The sequence below is a fragment of the Podarcis liolepis genome (genome assembly GCF_965112155.1).
Source record: "Podarcis liolepis genome assembly, chromosome: 5".
NCBI classification, from domain to species: Eukaryota; Metazoa; Chordata; class Lepidosauria; order Squamata; family Lacertidae; genus Podarcis; species Podarcis liolepis.
Genome location: NC_139556.1, coordinates 93,734,446 through 93,758,119, shown reverse-complemented (window position 1 = coordinate 93,758,119; position 23,674 = coordinate 93,734,446). Strand labels below are relative to the sequence as shown.

Sequence of the window (23,674 nt, the reverse complement as noted above, 5' to 3'; positions counted from 1 at the left end):
AAAGGTGACCAACAGATGAGATGCTAGACAGATAACTTTAAGACATATTAAATTACCTATATTGTTACACAACAACCTGTGATGGCTGTTTCTCTATATCCTTTATTACTCTCAATGCAACACCTTAGAGGTTCTCTAGATGCTCTAGTTGTAAAAAGGAGGCAGCACCATACGGGATATTTGCAAAATTTGGTTTTTAGAATGATAGTTGCCAGGGACAGGGTGTGGTGTGTGTGTGTGTGTGTGTGTGTGTTTGTGTGTAGGACACACAGGAAAGCACCCCACTCTCCTTCTTTTTTTTTGCATATTTCCCCCTGCATCTTCCCCAAGCCTTTTATGGCTAATAATAATAATAATAATAATAATAATAATAATATTTTTTTTATTTATACGCTGCCCTTCCAGGTTTAAAAACCGGGCCCCGGGGGGGCTAACAGCAAATATACAACATTGATTAAAATGCAACTTAAAAACAGCATAAAATACAACATAAAATACAAGCATCAATATTAATAATATTCAAAAATTCAGGGATCATTTCGGGGAGAAAAACAAACAAACAAACAAAACCCATAGACAGTAAACATCAAATGATCACCAGGGCTAATTGGCCAAGTTGGTCCTACTAGGGCCAGCAAGGAGACCAGGAAAGAATTTAAATGTGGGGTCCCAGAAAGGGCTTCTTCATAGAAGAGGAAAGGAAAAAGGGAATAGAGGATCAGGCTAATTCAAAATGAAGGCCAGGCGGAATAGCTCTGTCTTACTGGACCTGCGGAAGGAGATTAAGTCCTGCAGGGCCCTAGTCTCATGGGACAGAGCATTCTACCAGTTTGGAGCCATCACTGAAAAAGCCCTGGCCCTGGTGGAGGATAGTCTGGCTTCCTTAGGGCCCAGGACATTTAAACTATTATTATTCATGGACCTTAGGGTCCGCTGTGGGACATATATTAAAGATCAGACCTTGAAATGGGCCCAGGAGCTAATTGGCAGCACCTGCAGTTCTCTCAAAATTCGTATTAGGTGAGCCCTGCCAGTTGTAGCTGTAAGCACTCTACAGTAGCGTTCCACCCTCGCTGCAGCTTCCAAACCATCCATATCCACCGAAATTCATTGGCAGCAGTGGGTTTCCAAAACCAGCAGAGGGTTGCCTTCCAAATCACTGATTCTTTATAGGAGGGACAAAATCATGGTTCTCCTGCAAACAGCATGCAACATGAAGGCTGGCAACATTAGCACTGCCATGTGGGAACCCCTTGCAGATGACCGCGGTGCCTGGAGACAGTCAGGTCGTGCATCTCTAGCAGTGACCAGAGGAGGAAGGACCGCTGGGAAGAACACAGAGAAAAGAAACACCACAATGCACCTGCAGCAGCTCAAGCGGACGCCTTTATCTGCCCCAGCTGCAACAAAACATGACTCTCCTGTATCCACAGCAGCCACTGTAGATATTATTTGACCCTCAAAGGTGCACTCTTCCATCATCTCCCAATACAGATAGATGCCAACCAACAGGTTGGGGTTATCAGCTTATTTCCATTCCATGTAAGTTTTGTTTTTGTTTAATTGCATTTATGTCCTGTCTTTCCTACAAAGGGCTCATGCTGGCCTATAAAGTTCTCTCCATATTATCCTCACAACAACCTGGGGGGGGGGTAGGGTAGGGTAGGAGTTGGCCACTGGCTAAGTGTGGATTTAAACCCTGATATCCCAGTTTCTAGTCCGGTTCCCCAAACCTCCATACCAAGCATTCAATAAGGTAAAGGGACCCCTGACTATTAGGTCCAGTCACAGATGACTCTGGGGTTGCAGCGCTCATCTCGCTTTATTGGCCGAGGGAGCCGGCGTACAGCTTCCGGGTCATGTAGCCAGCATGACTAAGCCGTTTCTGGCGAACCAGAGCAGTGCACGGAAACGTTGTTTACCTCCCCACCGGAGCGGTACCTCTTTATCTACTTGCACTTTGACATGCTTTTGAACTGCTAGGTTGGCAGGAGCTGGGACAGAGCAACGGGAGCTCACCCCGTCGCGGGGATTCGAACCGCTGACCTTCTGATCGGCAAGTCATAGGCTCTGTGGTTTAACTCACAGCGCCACCCGCGTCCCCCTATCCCTTTTACTGTGGATTAAAAATAAACACATATATGAAAGACACACATTTAAATTGAGTGCATATTTTTCTATGCACCCTTCCTCAAAAAATATGCACTTTGGTCCCCACTTCCCCCATAAAACGCACTTTACTGTATGCACCACAAAATTTGGACCTGGGTGCAATCCATTTCTCAACTGTGTTCTGACTGCCGATGAATTAAGTTGGTTTGCTTTAGGATGTGAATAAGATTGACCTCCCTCCCTACTTGGGGAAGAGTGTGGGTGGAGGCGTACATTTAGATGCACTCAATCCCTCCCCCCAACAATTAACAAGGATGGGGTTCAAAATCACTGACACGAGTGGCGTGGGTTTTTTTGCAGGGGGCTGAAATGTTCACGAAATGTGCCCCATCCTGTTTCATCTCAGCACTAAATGAAACAGATGTGCATCCCTTTTTCCAATTAAGAAGAAAGAGGAAGAAAGGGAAGCGCTTCTCTTTTTAAAAAAAACAACACCAACCCAACTCTAATGCCTCTCTCTTAAAAATGGGGGGGGGGGGAAAGAAAGAAGAAAGCAAAGAAAATATTTAACTGGCTTTTTCTCCTAAGGGCAAGTAAAGGGAAACTGTTCTGTTGTGAAGTGCATTATACACACACACTAAATGGTGCCTACAGTGTTTTAACTCCTCATTAAATCCTTGGCAGACAACCAGCATGTCATATATTATGTCTTAACTGCAACATCTGCATTTGCATCTGCTTTTTTGCTTTTGAATGCTCCTCGCTGCATGCGCTAGCGAGAGGCAGAAAAAAAGGGAGAGAGAGAGAGAGAGAGAGAGAGAGAGAGAGAGAGAGAGAGAGAGACCCAGATGGCCGGGAAGGTATCTTTCCAATGCAATGGGAACATCTTTCTGTGCCACAGCTTGCCTTCCTCCCTCTTGGTCCAGTTCTGGCTTTTGGTGCGTAAAACATATTTGCCTTCACCTGCTCTACCATGTGACCCTGTGTTCTTTTTGACAGTATCTTCATGCCTTGAGATTATGAGCTGTAGAGCATAGCTATAGAGCCTCGGCCCAGTATACCTGAAGGAGTGTCTACAACCCCATCATTCTGCCCGGACACTGAGGTCCAGCTCCGAGGGCCTTCTGACAGTTCCCTCACTGGGAGAAGTGAGGTTACAGGGAACCAGACAGAGAGCCTTCTTGGTAGTGGTGCCCGCCCTGTGGAACGCCCTCCCATCAGATGTCAACGAAATAAACAACTATCTGACTTTTAGAAGACATCTGAAAGCAGCCCTGTTTAGGGAAGCTTTTAATGTCTGATGTTATATTGTTATTATTGTTGTTGTTATTATCATTAATTCTGTTGGGAGCCACCCAGAGTGGCTGGGGAAACCCAGCCAGATGGGTGGGGTATAAATAATATATTATTATTATTATTATTATTATTATTATTATTATTATTATTAATGTCCTTGGTACATGCAGATCATGTTTCAACGCATGTGCATGCAGCGAATGTCAAGGGACACAAAGCTCACAGCGGCTGCTCCCACCTGAGGGCTGCCATTTTGGTTGCCACAGAATGCCATGGGCACAATGTCGCATCATTATTTAGCCTTATTCCAGGGCATTCTGGGAAATTAAAGAGGCGGTTGCCAACCCAGAAGAGTGGTCGGCGGGGGGGGGGGGCGACTGCTGTGAGTTTTGGCCCACCTGCAGGGCCGATCTTGCGTCAATGGGATCGCTTTAGTTCCTGTTGCCTCTCTTCCCAAAGTTAAGTCCTTTTCGCTTGGGGAAGAGGGCACAGCAACAGAAGAGGCAGGATGTGATCCATAGGTGACATCCACACTGTACATTTAAAGCACATTCAATGCACATTTTTTTACAACTTTTTAAAATGGGTTTTTAAACAAGAACAAGAACCATGACGTAGGTACTGTTCTCTTGACTCAGCAGAAGGCCCGGGATTTTTTCATTTTTCATTTTTGCCAAGCTTGATCAATGCAGAGGCATCGTTCTTCCTACAGTAGGCAACAGGTGTTGCATATACTCTTACTCCTTTCTCTCCCTGAATAGGGTTCTGGGGCTATGGTTGTGCATAACCTGGGAACATAGAAAGTTGTTTTATACCAAGTCAGACCATTGGTCCATCTCCTGTAGCTCAATATTGTTCACACACATTGGCAATGGCTCTGCAAGTTTTTCTTCCCAGGCAAATAACACTAGTCTGCATTGGATTTACCTGGTGCATACCTAGTTGTCCCCCTGTGTTCATTTGTATCCATGGCCTTCATTTCATAATGGATGAAAGTTGAAGTGAGCAGGCCCATTTGCTCAGTCTTTCATTTATTGATAAAATGAATGCACATCTCTGTCTGAGGTCTCTAAACACAGTTACAGATAGGTAGCCGTGTTGGTCTGCCATAGTCAAAATAAAAAAAAATTCCTTCCAGTAGCACCTTAAAGACCAACTAAGTTAGTTCTTGGTATGAGCTTTCGTGTGCATGCACACTTCTTCAGATACCATCTGAAGAAGTGTGCATGCACACGAAAGCTCATACCAAGAACTAATTTAGTTGGTCTTTAAGGTGCTACTGGAAGGAATTTTTTTATTTTGTCTCTAAACGCAGGCAGTCTGGGCCAGTTGTAGTAATTATACTTTACAATGTTGTGTGGAAGTTGCCCTGGGTTGTTTGACCCTTTTGAAAAGTTCTCTCCCCCACCCCCCAGAAAAACCAAGTTTGAAAAATAACATGACTTTTACATTACTTGCTGTGCTTGCTCTTGTCAGATTGAATGTATAAGAGAGGTAAAAAGGTAAAGGGACCCCTGACCGTTAGGTCTAGTCGCAGACGACTCTGGGGTTGTGGTGCTCATCTCGCTTTATTGGCCAAGGAAGCCGGCATACAGCTTCCGGGTCATGTGGCCGGCATGGCTAAGCCGCTTCCGGCGAACCAGAGCAGCGCACAGAAACACCGTTTACCTTCCCATTGGAGTGGTATCTACTTATCTACTTGCACTTTGACATGCTTTCGAACTGCTAGGTTAGCAGGAGCAGGGACCGAGCAACGGGAGCTCACCCCGTCACAGGGATTCGAACTGCCAACCATCTGATCGGCAAGCTCTAGGCCCTAGGTTTAGACCACAGCGCCACCCGCGTCCCATAAGAGAGGTAGGTAATACTTATGTTACTGAAACATATTTATGTGAATTTGTATCTGAGACTAATATTTACAGACTGGTTCTGAGGCAGGTGGCAGCATAACACAACACACTTGCTGCTCTCACAGTTAAAAGTCACACAACAGTCGATAACTGAAAAGAACTGCCTCAGTATATATGTCGTCGGTAGCTCTGTGGTCTAAACCACTGAGCCTCTTGGGCTTGCTGATTAGAAAGTTGGTAGTTCGAATCCACACAACAGGGTGAGCTCCCATTGCTCCATCCCAGTTTTTGCCAACCTAGCAGTTTGAAAGCACACCAGTGCAAGTAGATAAATAGGTACCACTGCAGCAGGAAGGTAAACAGCATTTCCGTGCACTCTGGCACCCATCTTGGTGTCCCATTGCATCAGAAGCGGTTTAGTCATGCTGGCCACGTGATCCAGAAAGCTGTCTGTGGACAAATGCCGGCTCCCTTGGCCTGAAAGTGAGATGAGCACCGCAACCCCATAGTCACCTTTGACTGGACTTAACGGTCCAGGGGTCCCTTACCTTTTCACCTTATATGACATCACAATATTCTATGCTACAGCATTAAACCTTTGCCTAGTATTTTGGGTGCACCATTCCCCCATCAATGCACTAAGTGATGCTCCGTTCCTCAGACACGGTCAGTCCTTGATGGAGTGTTTGGGATGAGTCTGATCCAAACTCTTTTTTGATGCTGAAAGGCCCGAACCAAGCTATGCAATTAAAAAGCAATAGTTCTTGAAATACAAATTTTATCTTTTTAATAATGAATGCTGTTCAGTTTAACTATGGCCGCATTTGCACCGGGATATGCTTCATCGCAGGGCTGTTTTATTGCACACGCTTTGATTTCCGAAGGCAATTGTAGCAAAACAAGACTATCAATGTCCTCCTCCCCACCCTCACTTTGCATGCTGAGAAATTCTAAACCCCGAGTTTCTACACCCTTGAAAACGACTCTTTCACCTAGTGTCCCTTTTCAGGTACACAAATCCCATCTGGAACGAGCAGAACATTTCCCTGGGAGAGTAACATCAAGTTGGAACAAGGCACATGCCTAAAGGTCAGGCAATGGGCCGAAACAAACATGAGAAGCAGAACAAACGAGGAAGAAGAGATGGATGGGGGGGGGGGAGAAACCAAGCAACAAGAGAGAAGCAACAAAGGATTATATAAAGAAAACAAGAGGCAACCCTGCCCTCGCTATTAGCATTTACCTGTGATCCACCTGCCAGTTTTCTGAATGATTCCAAGCCTCAATAGATCACCTCGTTGCAAACTCAATTCAATGGCATAAGTGGAGATTTCGAGGTCAGCTGAAGTTCCTCTAGCATACAACGTATGGGCATTTTCTCGCTGTGGGTGTAAATATTTATAGAAATCTTTGTAGCAGGGGGCACCTGTGGTAAAGAGACAAGATGCCAACAGGGAAAAAAAATCAATTGGTGCATTTACTGGTTGGGTGGGGGGGGGGGGCTTCACTTGGATGAAGGCCAGAGGATAATTGTGGAAGGGTTTGCAAAGTGGTTGCCAGGCAATTCTATGGTAACTCAGATCACACGTTGTATTTGCCCATGTAAACATTGTTTAGTAGTTGAAAGATGGTTGGTTTCAGCAGATTTGGAACAGCTTGCTGAGATGTGGCACGGTCACCCTGGGCTCTGTTGGGAGGAAGGGCAGGATACAAATCAAAATAAAATAAAATAGATAACATATTATCTAATTGAGCATGTGAGCAAGAAGAGCATTGTCTGAATACTTCCTTGATTCCATTCGCTGCAGTTCAGTGTTTAAGCTACCTTCATTATGACACTACTTACAATTTATTGCCACAGTTTCAAACAATGCCCCCCTTTATGGTTAGCCCCCCACCCCCAATTCCATGTGAAAATGGTAGATGATTCAGTTACATTTCCTTTGATTGATGTCACTCACCATTGACTTGACTTACCATTATTTATTCCGTCACATGGCTAGATCGTGTTGGTTGCATGGCATCGTGGTGCCACCTCATTCAGTGCACAATCCCTGATTGGTTGAGCTCACCCATGTGACTAACACAAGAAGGTGGACAGAACAACAGAAGTAGTAGTTGGGGTAGGAAACAATATCACATTACAGGACAGGGGAAACGTCTTTCAGGGAATAGTTCAAACACATTGAGATCAATAAATTCTCATTTGAAAAGTGAAACTGGATGATATTTGGTGTAGTCCAAGTCTGAGGGATTTGTGGGAGGATGTGAAAGTTCAGCCAATCCCCTTTGATCATGCATGGCTGTTTATGAATTTATTGCACAAATTCTCCTCTACTGTTTGTCTCAGCGGATAGGCAGGGATTGGGGACCCATTGTCCTGTGCATGTTGCCAGACTCAGACTCCCATCATCCCCAACCATAGGGTGTGCTGCAAAGGCTGGTGGGAGTTGTGGTCCAATACAACTGGAGGGAGAAGGCGGTACTTAGCCAACCCAGGGTAACTCAGCATCTGATTTATTATTTTCTTAAATGGAAACGTCTTGCCTGTACTTGGAGTTCAGCTGCACCATCTTTGACCAGACCAGGAAAGGAATTTCAGAAATAGACTGGAAAGAGAAGCTGCTGAATTGCAACTCATTACCAAACTTAAAACCATGGAGAGACTTGGTTTGAACAAAGACATTGGATTCTTATCTCATTATACATGACTAAGCCATTTCTCACCTTCTCACCCCTTGCCTTTTCCTGTAAGACCTATTACAGTCATTAAGAGTCGTCAACAGGCTCATCTCAGCTATCTGCCAATCTCCCATTCCCACCACCCTTCTGAACAATACCCCTCCCCACCTTCTCACTATATAGAAGGATCTGGCAACTTCTGTTTCAGTGTATCTGAAGAAGTGTGCATGCACACGAAAGCTCATACCAAGAACTAACTTAGTTGGTCTTTAAGGTGCTACTGGAAGGAATGTTTTTATTTTGACTATGGCAGACCAACACGGCTACCTATCTGCATCTTTCACAGTGGCAGTCTGCAGCTCAGGAAGATGGTGGTTCAGCTGAGACTAGTTGAGTGATGGCTTCTCTTTCTGCCCTCTCTCTTCAGCAGAGTTGTGTATTTAGATACACTCTCTTTTGTGCTAAAAATAACGAAGGGTCATATTGGAAAGAAATCAGTATAGAGGAACTGATCCATTATTGATAGAAATTTCAAGCCAACTTGCCAGTCTGTTTTGTACTGTGGTCGACCCTCAATTTTTAATGAAGGAACTTACGAAAATCGTAGAGGGTGTAAACCGGTGACCTCGGGATGATACCTTGCAGCAAAAGTTCCCGTCGCAGAATAGAGCTGCCTGCCCTTGCATCTTTTCTGAGCTTTACCTCAACCTGACCTTGGCTTTTGAAGGTAACAATACCGTCGGGCACAATACCTTGACTCAGACAGGAAAGGCAGATTTAGGAAGATGCGCAACAGTGAAAGAAGACTAAACAAACCAACCTGCTTGGCTTTTGTGCACTGTTTCCATACATTTACCCTCTGATTAATACTCTTGTCCTGTTTTGCTGTACACACCTCCTGTTTGTTGAGAGAGCCTCTTTAATCAAATAGTTTTTATGAAGATAATTCTGCTGGGAGCCATGTAACAAAAGCACAGGAAGAGGCACAGACTACTGAAGAGGAAGAAAAGAGATGGGGTCAAGGAACTGGAAGATGGGCTGGGCAGGCTCTCATATCAGGCATGCAAGAATGGAAGATCTTGGTGTGGGGTGTGTGCCTCTGAAATGGATCGCACTCTTTGTGTCCACAAGCTACCACATTTGAAATACTGTGAACAGTTCTGCTTCCCTCACCTCAAAAAGGATACTGACGTAGTATTCTTGAGCAGTCTTACGAGGCAAAGGTGGTGTGGTGGTAGTGGTGGGAAGTGAATTTGGACCTCGGAATGTCCAAAGTCTATATCAGATTTGGAATTGAATCACAGAGATGCCCTGCTTGCAAAATGGTGGTGGGGAAACGTAACCTTAAGAGGTGCAAACTGTCAGATTCTCAAGCCGCAGTCAGAGGTAACTGGCCTTTTCTCCAGGCATTCGGCTTGAGATCCTGTTGACCTCCCCATCTGCGTCTCCCGGCAGGATACAGGCAAGGTCTTTCCGGCGATCCCACTCAGCGTGAGAGGGACACACCACCTCCTCCCTCTTCCCTGCTTCCCTCAGGGAGGGGAAAAGAGACAGACAGAAATCTATTTACATTGCTTTATTTCTGTCATTCCAGCAGTACAGAGAAACGTGTCTGCACTCTCCAGACTCCAACAGTAGAGTAAGAAACTCCACCCCTGTACTTCCAGTACAGGTCAGATGACACTCTGAGCTAACATCCGGTGCTCAGTACAGTGAATAGACTGCCCCTTTGTTCCAATAGTACAGTCCCTGACATCAACATCCTGTTTTGCATTCCAGACACCTGCAGCTGGCTTTCGCATTGCTGCTTTTTGCTGGTAGGGCAGTGACACTCAAATGCAGGTGGCATGAATGTCAATCTCCATCGGATTGTGTCCAGTGAACGAAACACACACAGAGAGAGATTCATGCTTTATTGTGATGCTCCTCATGGTATCTGCATGGCAGTAGAAGCCCACATTTTACTGGCAGAGTGTGAAGAGTTAGCACACTTTGCCATGTGCTTAGTCAATGTCAGCTCTCCTGCTACAGCAAAGCTCTTTCCCTGTTCCCCTGAAGAGATAGAATCAAAAGCATTAGGGGAAATGTTTGAACTGATACTCTGGTAAGCCCAAGGTCTCGGTTTCAAATGAAGCTATCAGGATTTATCTGTGCCTAATTATAATGGAGTAATTTGTTCCAAATATTATTTTATTGTTGTACTATTTAGCTTAGCAACTCAGTGGCACAGCGCATGATCTGCACTCAAAGGGCCTCTGGCTCAGTTCCTGGCGTCTCTGAAAAAAGAGGACACAGGTCTGCATACGATTAGCATGTGCCAATGGCTCTGTATCGATGCAAAAATTAGAAATATTTAATTACTATAGTTTAAATGGAGACGCAGTACATAGTACCCTAATGGGGAAGACTGTGACCTGTGGGCCTTCTCAGTCTGCTGTGCATGTGCTGCTAACTGTGGGTGGGCAACTGCAAGGACCACACTTGCTTGTATAGATCTTTAGCATTGAACCAGATTTGGGCAGGACAACCCTTCAGACATAGAACGGGGGGAGCTAAGATGTGGTCACTATGTCCAACAACAACCAGAGGGCCGCAAGCTAGCCACTGCTGAAAGAGAGGACCGTGCTCTGTAAAATAGGACGCACGGCCACTCTAAGTGAAAGTCTCTAATCCTGCTTAGAAAGTCTCAGCAGGAATCACTTCTGACCACATATGATTTGGGTGGGGCTGCAAGGAATACGTTCCAAAAGACTGGGCAAAACTTGTAGTAGTGTATTTCCTGTTTTGGATGGTGGTTGGACTTGAGGAGCTTTCGAGATCCCTATCAGTGCTACGATTCTACATATTTCCAAAAACTCAGTGAAAATGAGGCCAAGCCAAACTGTATTGTGCACTCTGATCCTGGAGTGGAATGTCAATGGAATATTCCTCAAAATAAAGGTTCGAAGGCTGCAGCCTTAACCTACAACCTATGAAATAGTTTTCCTTTTTAACCTTCGGAAAACAAAAAGCTAAATTGCCACCTGGTCTCCCTGGATTATGGTCTATCGAAATGCAAGTGATTTCTAACAAGCACAGAAGTCACCATCATTCTTGAGAGCAGTGGCAGGAAATGTGCTCGTTTCTACTCCTGCAAAAACTGCTCTTCTTTTATAAACAGTAATGGGAGTACATAATGGAATTATGGAACTGACCTGAACATTCTGTTAATTGCAAGGTGGTGGGAGGTTATTTTCACCAGAGGTGCATTCAGCAATTCGATGTTGCAAATTGCTTCACAAGTCATGGAAACTGAACTCATTAATTGAATGATATGATAGGTTAGCAAGCTAGAATCATTAGTGTAAACTATTTAGAGATTCATATAGCAAAATGAAAAAGGAAAAAGAGATGAAGATGTGAAACCAGTAACATGATATTTATTGCATAAAATTTTAATAAAATTCTTCATATTTTCAAGATCAAGTTTCATCCCGGTAACTTGAACAAAATATTTCAGATTTCGATTTGGTGGATTTCGATTTGGTGGACAGAGTGCCTGAAGAACTGTGGATGGAGGCTCGTAACATTATACAGGAGGCAGCAACGAAAACCATCCCAATGAAAAGGAAATGCAAGAAAGCCAAGTGGCTGTCCCACAAGGCCTTACAAAAAGGCAAGCAAAATGTGAGGGAGCTAGTGAAAGATACAGGAAATTGAATGCAGATTTCCTGCACCCCATCCCTTCCCAGCTCATCCAAACCCTCCCTACTTGCCCCAAGCCCACCTCCATTCACAATTTACCCCTTTCCACCCCTTTTTAAAGGAGGGTGGGAGGCCCTTCATAGATTGGTTTGGCAAACCGCTCTCTGAAGCACCTCCCCACTCTGTTAATTGCTATGACAGCGATGTTTATTGGGTGGGGGAGAGGCACTTCAGAGAGTGGTTTGTCGAACCACACTCTGAAGTGGCTCTCACTTTTAAACAGCTGACCTGGCTGGCTGCCACCCATACCGCTTGTGTGCTCACATATGAATCTTTCTTCATGCTGGAGTTTCTGTGGCTACCTGTTGGTTGCCCCAGGAACTACAGCATGACGACGGTCTCTTAATTTTATTATATAGTACAATATCACCAACTGAGACATAAAACATATCCATTGGAATTCATAGGGGGAAAGTCCATTGATTTCCTTGGATTTACTCCATGGCTATCACCAAAACCAGGTGAACGAACTCTACCTTGTAATCCATATTTCAAACTAAGCATTGGACATCTAGGGAAAACTGGGCTGCCCATTCCATTCCTTCACAACAACCAACCATTTATTTCAAGTATGAGCTCATGGTTCTTTGTGCACGAATATTTCCTTCCACATTTGCACTGCATCACAGGCTTCATAATCTTAAGTTTGTACCGTGTAAACAGTTAACAGTCAACATATTGCCAGGGTAAAGACATTGGAGCAATTCTAGATAGGTAGCTGAGGGTTTCATTGGCTTGGCTTTTTTGGCTTCCTGGAGGAGGCTCACAGCATTTGGAACCAATACCCTCTGGGAATGGTATTACATGATGTAGAGCCACTCCTATTGTGCATTCGATTCCAGCCTGAAACACTGTTTTGTGATGTAGCATTCTTCTCAATGAGGCATTATATTCCCACTTAGAAAGCTACCTGCTGCGGGAAGCCAAGACACTGCTGAAGCAATGACGAGCGGTTTCCCCCACCCCTTGCTTCAGAAAAGAATGAAGCCACTCAGCCACCTTGTCTTAAAAGCTCTTGTCCAGAAAGCTCTTAGACTCCTCACCCCAAAGTTCACAGCTGGTGGGTTGAGTTTGGCTTGGTGGTCCAACAGTCAAGAAGGTGGTTTCTGCGTGTGCTGTAGAGGGAAGTGAGGGGCAGGTGGGGCTCATCAACCTGGGAAGGTAGTCCATCTAGGAGAAGGAAAACTCTGATCCTAAAGCTCCGCTGCCTTGCGGGATGTCTTCAGGAGAAGAAAAGGCTAAGGAGTAAATCCTCCACAAATCCAGAGTGGAGTCAGTTGGGTGGTATCTTGTATGCCTCCTTCTGGCAACTCCTGCAGCCCAACTGGTGCCAAACACATTGCTCTGCTTTTATTTGGACCAGTCCGGCAAGGCTGAGAGGGGGGTCTTGTCCTCTGGGCAACCCAGGACGTCCACATACACTGCCTAGGATTGTGCCCTGGAGAGGTCCCTTTGGTGCTGCTAATGAAGCAAAAGCAATGTGGGAGGCAGCCATTATGAGTTACTGGTCTCTGCAGCCACAGCAGGCGCTGTGATTCTCCAGCGTTTGACTTCATCTCTGGAGGAGCACTTCAGTGTCCCTTGAGGGATGCCAACAATTAGAACATATGTTTTTCAAAGGTCTGCCTGTGGAATATCTCCCGCATATACCATTGCTCAGGCAGCTCATTTAGCAATGAGAACAAGAGGCGGAATGCATACTTTGTGCATACTTCATACCAAAGGATACAATTAGACCATTTTGCTAATTGTGTTTAATTTTAGGAATGCATCATTTTAGTGCTAACTATAAAGTGCATTTATTTTTTTCTAAAATGTCATTTTAAATGTTTATTTCTGCCCACCCCCATTTATTTCCCACATTCTGTAAGGGCCCTCAGGACACAGTGTGGCTTTGACATGCTGAGGCTGCATTCACACAGCAATTTATTCAATTGTCATTACTTTTGTTAAGTTCCTCGCTGTATTTGAGCTTTCACATGATGTAAAAACCGCTTCTGGAACTATAGTGGAATAGAGTGCAAGGTTTAAAATGTGTTTGTGGTAGAGGGTGGGAGTGGAGGGTTGTTTTTTTGTTATTTTTTGGGGGGGTGTTGTTTATTTGTCTGTTTGTTCTTGTTTTTATTATGCATTTTGTGTTTTTACCTTGTATTTTTATGCTGTGAACTGTCCTGAGATCTACGGATGAAGGGCGGTATGCAAATTTAAAAATAAAAATAGTGCACATTTTGCTTCCAGAAAAAATCCATTTGCAAGTAAGATGGAAATGAGTCCTAAACATGCACTATAGTTCCACCATTGGTCCAGAAGTGGCTTTTACGTTGTGTGAAAGCTTAAATACAGTGGTACCTTTGGTTGCGGATGGGATCCATTCCGGAGGTCCGGCCAGATCCTGAGATTTTCGCAACTGGAGACACCGCTTCTGCGAAAGCACGTGCTGCAAAAACCCAGAAATATACTTCCGAGTTTGCACCTTACGTATACCGAAGTTTACATAACTGGGGGGATACGTAAGCGGGGGTACGGCTGTATAACATGTAAATAAGCAGTTAGGAAAACACTGTGAAAATGCATTAATCTGCCATGTGAACGCAACCTGAGTTGCCCTTGGAATGAGACCATTCAGCATTTTTAATTTTTAATTAAAATGAGGCAGTTGGAGGCTCACTTAGAATCATAGAATTGCAGATTTGGAAGGGACCACGAGGGTCATCTAGCCCAACCCCCTGCAACGCAGGAATATGCAGTTGTCCCATACGGGGATCAAACCTGTAACCTTGGTGTTATCCCTGTTACGTGGGAAAGCATGTCTGCTTGAGACAGAATACTCAAAGCAACCCGCCAATTTCCACTGATAAAACGGGATTGTTTTATGCAGTCCCGTGATTCTCACAAAGATGTAGCAGGGGAACTTGTGTGTGTGTGTCTTAGTTAAGCATGCCTCTGCCTTGGGCATAATGCCATGTGGTTTGGGAAGGGCTTGCTCAGCATGTTGTGGTGGTTGTGAAATGAACGGCCGGTCTCTGCAAGGCTGGGGCCTGCCTCCTCTCTCCCCCCACCCCCCGCTCTCCCCCTGCCTTCCCCCAACATCCTCATTATTTTCCAAGGGTTAACATTCTCACACGCTAGACCCCTGGGACAATGTAGTGTTTCAGACCCCGAGCCCACCTCACCAGCAGCTTGAAGCAAGGGAGAATTACCGAGATGTCCCTGATAATTTGTGTGTTTCTCATGCAGTTCTGTTTACCTCTGGAGAATAGCTCGGATTCGTGGGGTGGCTCATCTGTTTGTTTCCCAGGAGTGTCCTCCTCCTCAGGTACAAATGCCTTCTTGTTCCCCGGTCCTGTCTGCCTCCTTGGTGACGGATAGATGAGAACCGTTCCCTTTGCTTTGGGAATCTAATGTGATCTGGGTCGCCCTCGGTGGCAGGCAGAACTGAAGGGATTTAAAGAGAAGACAGTTAACACTATGAGAACTTGGAACAGTGGCTGGGGAAGGAGCAGGTAGGCTCCCTATCTCTTCCCCGAGGTGCGGGGTTGTGCAGTTTTAACACACTGTGCCTTCTTGCGCTGCAGAAAAATGCCAGCAATGTGGTCAGATTTGAACAGAGCAAAGAACCATTTCCCCCTCACGCAGGTTAAACTACAAAAGGATGCCTGGGGACTGGCTGGTGTGGATGTGTGCAGAGAGGTGCTTTTCCAAGACTATTTGCTCTTCGTTTATGCAACAAACACTCTTGGAGGGGGACAGAAGAGATTCTGTTCTCCAGAATGCTAGTCTGGAGGTGTGTGCACAAGTGATTTACGGCAGCCACTTGCACCATTCTTAAAAATGAGGGGGAAGGGAAAGGATGAATGAAATGCGCATATGCGAATTAATCTTTATAGATGGAAGTTAGAAATAGTTGCGCAGCTTAAATAGAAATACAGTAGTACCTCGGGTTACATACGCTTCAGGTTACATACGCTTCAGGTTACACACTCCGTTAACCCAGAAATAGTGCTTCAGATTAAGAACTTTGCTTCAGGATAAGAACAGAAATCGGGCTCCTGCGGTGTGGCAGCAGCAGGAGGCCCCATTAGCTAAAGTGGTGCTTCAGGTTAAGAATAGTTTCAGGTTAAGAACGGACCTCTGGAACGAATTAAGTTAACCCGAGGTACCACTGTACATCTCACCATAGGGGGTGAGAGGCGACCTGAGATTCGGTGTCCCATGTGCCAGCACATCCCGCTGTCCGGGTGCAAATGCTTGATGGGCAAATTTAAACCCCCTCTTACTGCTCGCCTTTCTTTGGATTGTTTATCCTCTCTGGCAGCATTTGAGATAGAGGACTGCCTCTGTCAAGTAGGGTACATGGCCACACTGGTGGAATTGCTGTGGTCCGTCAAGGAAACTCACTAGAGGCTAACCAATTCCAGTCCCAAGGCAGTTTTATTGGTGCTGGTGGTCCCAGATTGAATGTGAGAAATATGACAAAAATGACCAAAGATACTGGAAAAGCAAAAATACGGGGAGTTGTTGTTTTTGTGTGTTTTTTTAGAAAAAAGATGACTAAAGGGAGGCATTTTGAAAGTTCATAGAATGATGCATGATAAGGAGAAAATGGAAACAAACCTTTTTCTCTGCCTCTCATAATACTGGTACTGATCCTTTAAAGGAGGATCAGACAGATTTCGTGGAGAAAGAGGTCCACCAATGGTTACTAACCAAGATGGCTGATCTAGGGTCAGGTGGATCTCTGGGTACCTGTTTCTGGGAAGGAATAGACTGCTCCCTTTGTGCCTTGTTCATGGGATTCCCAAGAGGCATTTGGGGAACTGGGCAAGATGTGTGCTTGGTCTGATCCAGACATTGGTCTGACTAAAGATTAGTTTTGAAATGAGGGCCGTTTCATACATGAGTGGTGCCAGGCTCGTTGGACAGAGAGCTGCAGCCAGCAGGGATTCCTTGACAAACGTACCTCTGTTATTCAGGAAAACCCTAAAGCAAGCTCAACTCACATTTTAGAAGGCTGGTGGCCATCACTAATGTACAGGCCATGAGCGATTGACACACATCCCAAAGATGTGTGATTGTGCACACATGCACAGCGCTGAGCCCGGAAATCACCGAAAATGTCACAAAATATGTCACAAAAAGGGTGAAATGGGGGCAGGGGAGGGGTGTGCCAGGGCAGGGCGTCAGACTTGCTATATATCCTCTTTTTCTAGAGCATGTCGTAATTTTCATGGGTAGAGTCATCACAGCAATCCATAGTTAAAAGTAGAAGTCGGCAAATGTGTCCTCTTTTTTTTTACCTCAAAAATATGACAACCCTGTGGTGCACTTTGTTGATGCATGCAGGGGCTGGGAACAAAAAACCCCCGCAAAATGATCATCAACTGTATGTATTTTTAGGCACACTTTACCCTAGCATGTGTGTTTTTGTACTTGGCTGCATGGAAAAAATGGGGGGGGGGGGATTTCCAAGGGTGACTATGTTTTGTTTCAAAACGTGCAGATGAGATAGGTTCGCCTTTAAATGCGAACTGAATCAAATTTGCTGCCCACCCCCACCCCGTCCATCCCTATCCCAGGCCTTAAGCAGATATAATTTCAGATGTCACCTTCCTGGTGCAAATTGGTTGGACACCTGCAGAGTCCTGCAGCTGACTTTCCTAGCTGCTGATAAGGTCAGTTTTGCAACAGATTGCCCATTAAGGCAGATCCCCGGCTCCCCAATCCTACTTTGCGCCCCACAAAACTTTAAGCTTGCCCTGTGTGTGAAAGGGGAGCCACTCGTCTGAATCTATTGTACCTGTTATTAAAGCATTTTTGGTCTTCCTCTTTATTTTTTGGCAAATCCACGGCGTTCCATTTAGGCCTCTGTTGGCAGGCAGGTCTGCGTTTCCCTGCGCTGCCTTCCTGACTGGCTCTGGGGAGGTGGGGTGGAGGGAGAAATCCTGTTGCTTTCGTTCTCTTCTCCCTTTACTCCACCCCGTCCCTCCATTTGAAAATAGAATCTATGATTTCTATCATTTCCACTTAGATAGAAATATGTTGTGAAAGGTAATTTTATTGCAGAGAAATAATCTTCCTAATGTCAGCCATTATTTCACTCTCAGTGTGACAAGCAGGGTAAGTGTTGGAAATCGCTGTATATTTCAGCTAAAGTATCTTGACAACACAAACCAAGAGGAGAGAGGCAGTCTCTTTTGTTAATGAAAACTGCACTGTTATTTCGGCGTATAATGGAGAGCCTCATGTAAATGATTGCCTGTCGTCTGGCTGAAAGAAGAAAGAGGGGAAGGGGGGTGCAGGTAGGGAAGAAATCGCACCGTTCAGGAAGAGCGATTGCTGTCCTTTTTTTTACTGAATATCTTACTCTTGTCATTGTCATCATCATTATTATTATTATTATTATTATTATTATTATTATTATTATTATTATCACCACCTTCTTCTTATTCATTGCATTTTCCCTTTTATTTTGGAATGTGCTGACTCTGACATTTGGCGCATGGGACACCTTCTGGGCTTCCCAAGGGCTGCGTGATTTGCTGGGTCCACAATGTCAGGCGCTCAGCAGTCAAACCACAGCAGTCCCCCAAAACACACATACGCTTGGTTTCCGTTCTGGGAACCTGGATTTTGGAAAACCCAAAGCACCCGGAAGCTTCCCCTTCCCCTCATTTATGGCCAGGTATTTTTAAGGCGTGCAGCATGCTGGGTAAATAGGAGCCACATTCTCCTCAAGAAAGCCAGAGCACAGCTGTGCATTCTGGAACCTGCCGCTTGTTACAAGAGAACAGGACCTCGCGGTGTTTTTAGTTAGGGATAATCCAATGCTAACATTCACTTCCATGTACAGTGGTGCCCTGCAAGACGAATGCCTCGCAAGATGGAAAACCCGCTAGACGAAAGAGTTTTCCGTTTTGGAGGTGCTTCACAAAACGAATCTCCTATGGGCTTGCTTCGCAAGACGACAATGTCTTGCGAGTTCCTGCTGGTTTTCCCCCCCTCCCCCCCTAAAAGCCTCTAAAAGCCGCTAATAGCGCTAATCTGCTAATCCTTCAATGGGCTTGCTTCGCAAGACAAAAAAAACCGCTAGACGAAGAGAATCACAGAACGGATTCTTTTCATCTTGCGAGGCACCACTGTAATGACCTCTGAGCATTCAGTCCAGGGGTGGCCCGAGACATTTGGGTACCTGAGACGAACGAGCAAGTGGCGCTCCCCCCTCCCTACCAGGGAAGAAGGGGTGAGTGAAGATCTTCTTCAGAAACAAGGGCAGACTAGAGATCTACAAGGGGATCTTGCTGCCTAAGGTGGTCACCTCACTTAGCCTCATGGGTCCTGATTTAGTCAGTTGTTTCATGGGCTCTCTTTACTCTGGCTCATCTCCAGGACTATGGAGTCTGCACAATACCTTCAAAGCAGTATCCTACCACTTGAAACTGTCATGGCCTCCCACAAAGAATATTTGTTTGTTTGTTTGATATACTGCCCTATACCCGGGGGTCTCAGGGCGGTTCCCAGAATAAAATCAAGATATAAAACCACAAAATACCGAATAAAAATAACAACAACCCAACAGCCGCCCCCCCAAAAAAACCACATTTTAAAAGGGCATAGTTTGTAAATCGGATCAACCTGGTTAAAAAGGAGCGTTTTTGCCTGGCGCATAAAGGTGTATAATGAAGGCGTCAGGTGAACTTCCCTGGGGAGAGCATTCCACAGTCAGGGAGCCACTGCAGCCCTTTAGTCAATACCGTGGTGCCTCGCAAGACGAAAAGAATCCGTTCTGTGATTCTCTTCGTCTAGCGGTTTTTTCGTCTTGGGAAGCAAGCCCATTGACGGATTAGCGCTATTAGCGCTATTAGCGGCTTTTAGCGGCTTATCTGCTGATCGGATCAGCTGATAAGCGGCTTAGCGGCTTAGAAAAAGGGGGGGAAGGAAAAAAACCCACAGGAACTCGCAAGACATTGTCGTCTTGCAAAGCAAGCCCATAGGAGATTCGTTTTGCGAAGCACCTCCAAAACGGAAAACTCTTTCATCTAGCGAGTTTTCCGTCTTGCGAGGCATTCGTCTTGCGGGGCACCACTGTATTGGGAAGTGTAGTTTGTTATGGGTGATGACAGTTGCCTGGAGAACCTTATCTCCACCACAGAGCTACAGTTATCAGGCTTGGCAGGCAATCTGGAAACGGTAGCTCTGTGAGGGGCATGTGGGTCGACTAACAACTCTCATAACGAACTACAGTTCCCAGAATGCTTTGGGGGGAAGCCGTGACTGTTTCAAGTGGTAAGATACTGCTTTGATGGTATAGTGCAGATGGGGCCTAATTCTAACAGCTTTTCCATTTGCCTCCCTTTATTTTCACTCTCACTTTGCCATGTTCCACCAGTTGCTTATGGGGGTTATGTGAACATGAGGCAGCCAGTTTGAGTCACTGTGAAGAAACGTTGTTTCCCAAACATGGGTCGCCCGCTGGTTTTTTTTGGACTACATTTCCCATAGTCCCTGACCACTGGCCCTGCTAGCTAGGGATGATGGGAGTTGTAGTCCAAAAAGAGTTGCAAACACTGCAATAGACACTGAAGGCCAGCTAATCCCTGGGATGAGCTGAACTACCTAGGTTCAGGTGAGCACAGGGAACCAATCACTTCTCACTTCCTTTTTGTGCAACTTCAGTTGATGTGAGCAACTTGTTGCTGCGAAGCACCACTGCCTTCTCCTCTGCTTGCTTGTTTGTCTGTGAAATTATGCGCCAGTAGAATTGGGGGCCAATCCAATGAAGATGAGCGTTAGAAGGTTCAATAGAGAGAAAAAGAAACTCTTCTTCACACAGCGCTTAATTAAACCCTGGAATTTGCTCCTGCAGGGTATAGTGACAGCCATTGACTTGGATGGCTTTAGAAGAGGATGAGGCAAATTCATGAATCACAAGGCTGTTGATGGCTACAGTCTACCTCCACAAGATGCTTCTGAATGCTAGTTGCTGGGGAAATGAGTGCTGTTGCAGGATTCTCTTGGAATCTGCTTAGCCACTGTGAGAACAGGATGCCGGACTAAAATGGACACTCTCCTAATCCAGCAGGACTGTTCTTACAGACCCTCCAAGTGTCCCTATTTTCCAGGGACATCCCTGATTTAGAGAAGCCGGCCCGGTTTCTGATTTGATCCTGGAATGTCCAAGTTTTCCTTAAGATGTCCCTATATTCATTAGATAAATGGAGTTATCCGACCCCCTGAATCGTCTGAAGGCAATCCTGTATAGGAAAGGGGTTTTAATTTTTTTAAAATGTTTTTTTATATATTGGAAGCTGTCAAGAGTGGCTGGGGCAACCCAGTAAGATGTGTGGGGCATAAATAGTAAAATTATCATTATGGAATGGGACTTCCCTATTTTCATCAGAGAAATGCTGGAGGGTATGTTCTTATGTATACGTCTTTGTCATTCCTCCTCCTCCTCTTCCTTCTATACCCCACCCACCTGGGTGGCTTCCAACACATATAAAACCATAACAAAACACCAAACACTAAAAACTTTCCAATACAGGGCTGTCTTCTAAAAGTTGTGTAGTTTTTTATCTCCTTGACACTGTTCCACAGGGGACGGCACCACTCCCTGAGCCTCCCTGAGGCTGTTCCACAGGGACGGCACCACTACCGAGAAGACCCTCTGCTTGGTTCCCTGTAACCACTTCTTGCAATGAGGGACCACTAGAAGGCCCCCTGTGTCCTATACCCCAAGTATTGCAGTTGTGGTATTTTGCATGCCCTGTATACTTAATGACAGTGTATTTGCCATCAGTGCTGACTACTTGAGATCTCTCTCCCACTACGGGAAGCTGGTCTTGGCAGTGCCCAGAGGCAAAGCACAGGGGACCTGGGCTCAGAAAATGTTTATATTGGGGCAACATTTACCTTGGGACAGGGAAAAGGGAAGCGAAGGACAATGGTGTGCGCTTATGTTTCTCAAACCATTCCCCGCAGCTGATGAAAGCAGGTTTGTGTAAATGTACCCTTAAATACAAATTTTCTAGTTGCTAATCGTTATTTTCCTCCCAGATTACTAGTTCTTGTGTAGGGTTTCTTCTCTTCCTTTGATCTGCTGCCATTTCTTCAGATATAACTTCCAACTGGCCATTGTTTCTTAAATTGCTCCATTTTATTTGGTGTTCTCATGATGCTTATCAACGTAGTTTGTTACCAGGTGTGGGTGGCGCAGGGCTGATATGAAATTCCTTCTCCAAACAGCCTTCTCTTGTCTTCTGAAAACTGAGTCATATGCCCCCTTTTGCTGAGTTTCTGCATCCCCCCCCCCTTTCCCCCTTATCTATCAGTTCCTTACGCATTTCACTCCTTCCCTTACTCGCTGTTTATATTTTAAAGTGTTGGTCACCAGATCTCCCCCTTGGGAATCTTCTTGGCTGTTGGTTGCCTAGAAAGCCACTTTCAGGTTAGAAACATCACCCTCTTATTTCACATTGTATTAAATGTACAGTTTACAAACTCTGTAGGATAAGGCATTCATTGGGAAGATTGGGAAGCCAGACATTAAGATGAGGTGGCGCCTGCAAGACAATTCACACAACCGCTTGGGCTTCTCTCGAAAGTTCTCAGACATCTTGCCTGAAGGGAAGCTTCCACAATCATTTTGGATTTCATTTTTTCAGGGCAAACTGTGCTGCCACCCCCAGCTCCAACATACCTAGACTGAGACACATTGGACGGTGGAACAATCTTCCCAATGTGAACTGAATTGGAAAGATGCAATCATATCAGCGGTACCTACAGAAGACTTTTTCAAAATGGCAAATAGCATGGGGAAAGGTCAACTTCTATTCACTCCGTTCTATAAATACAGCTACACAGATCATTCTTCGCCCATCATTCGCCTTAGCGCGAACATTTCCAACTTCAATGTATAAAGTTTAAGTGGTGGTCTGCTCAGGTCTTGCCCTCCAACATTTGGCAGCAGAAAATATAGGTCAAACCCCTTGTACTTTAAAGAGAACAAGTTGTGGCTGTGAACAAGGCAGACAACAGATCATTTCGTTTCCATGGGCTCTGGAGGTAGCACGTTTTGAACGACAGGTTTTAAATAATCCCATTCTCTATAATGCAAAAAGCACATTTTCTCCGTGATCTGAGGAGCCAGCAGGTGGCCTCGGTGGCATGGAGTGCCTGCCACCAACTTTGGCTGGGCAGAGATAGCCTATCTTCTGTTGTCTGGGCTCTGGTAACCTCTAGGATAGATTACCGCAATGTGTTATACATGGGGCTGCCTCTGAAGGGGGTTTGGAAACGTCAGTTGGAGCAGAATTCAGCAGCCAAGTTGCTCACTGGGGCAAGATGGCTTGAGCACAGAATGCCACCAATCCTGGCCCAACTGCCCTGGTTGCTAATTGGTTTCTTGGCCCAAATCAAAGTTCTGGTTTTGACCTATAAAGCCTTAAATGAACTGCCCTGAGCCCTGTGATCATCATCTGAAGCTCTTCTTCATGTGTCCTTGAGAGGTCCAGAGGGGGGGGGCACATGATAACAGGGCCTTTTCTGCGGTGGCTTCCCACTTGTCGAATGCTCTCCCCAGGGAGGCTTGCCTGGCACCCTCCTTACATGTATTTAGGCACCAGACGAAACCAGTCCTCTTCTCCCAGGCCTTGGTCTAATTTTTTTTAATGGCCTTTTAAACTGGGGGGGGGCATTATTTTGTTTGTTACTACGCTATGTGTTTTTGTTTTTGTTTTATACAGTGGTACCTCGGGTTACATACACTTCAGGTTACATACGCTTCAGGTTACAGACTCTGCTAACCCAGAAATATTACCTCAGGTTAAGAACTTTGCTTCAGGATGAGAACAGAAATCGTATAGCGGCGGTGTGGCGGCAGCAGGAGGCCCCATTAGCTAAAGTGGTGCTTCAGGTTAAGAACAGTTTCAGGTTAAGAACAGACCTCCAGAACGAATTAAGTTCTTAACCCGGGGTACCACTGTATTGTAAAC

At 45.3% G+C, this 23,674-nt stretch overlaps 2 long non-coding RNA genes across 2 annotated transcripts; both read right to left on the bottom strand.

The window, feature by feature from the left end:
* Positions 1-1,928: 1,928 nt before the first annotated feature.
* Positions 1,929-17,546, bottom strand: LOC310707488. Its single transcript, XR_014526503.1, has 4 exons — positions 17,482-17,546; positions 14,932-15,119; positions 6,502-6,640; positions 1,929-4,196 (listed from the first exon to the last, which is right to left on the bottom strand). It is a non-coding gene; the product is annotated as an uncharacterized lncRNA (long non-coding RNA).
* Positions 17,547-20,967: 3,421 nt separating this feature from the next.
* LOC310707806 lies at positions 20,968-23,378 on the bottom strand. Its single transcript, XR_014526735.1, has 2 exons — positions 21,292-23,378; positions 20,968-21,260 (listed from the first exon to the last, which is right to left on the bottom strand). It is a non-coding gene; the product is annotated as an uncharacterized lncRNA (long non-coding RNA).
* Positions 23,379-23,674: the final 296 nt, after the last annotated feature.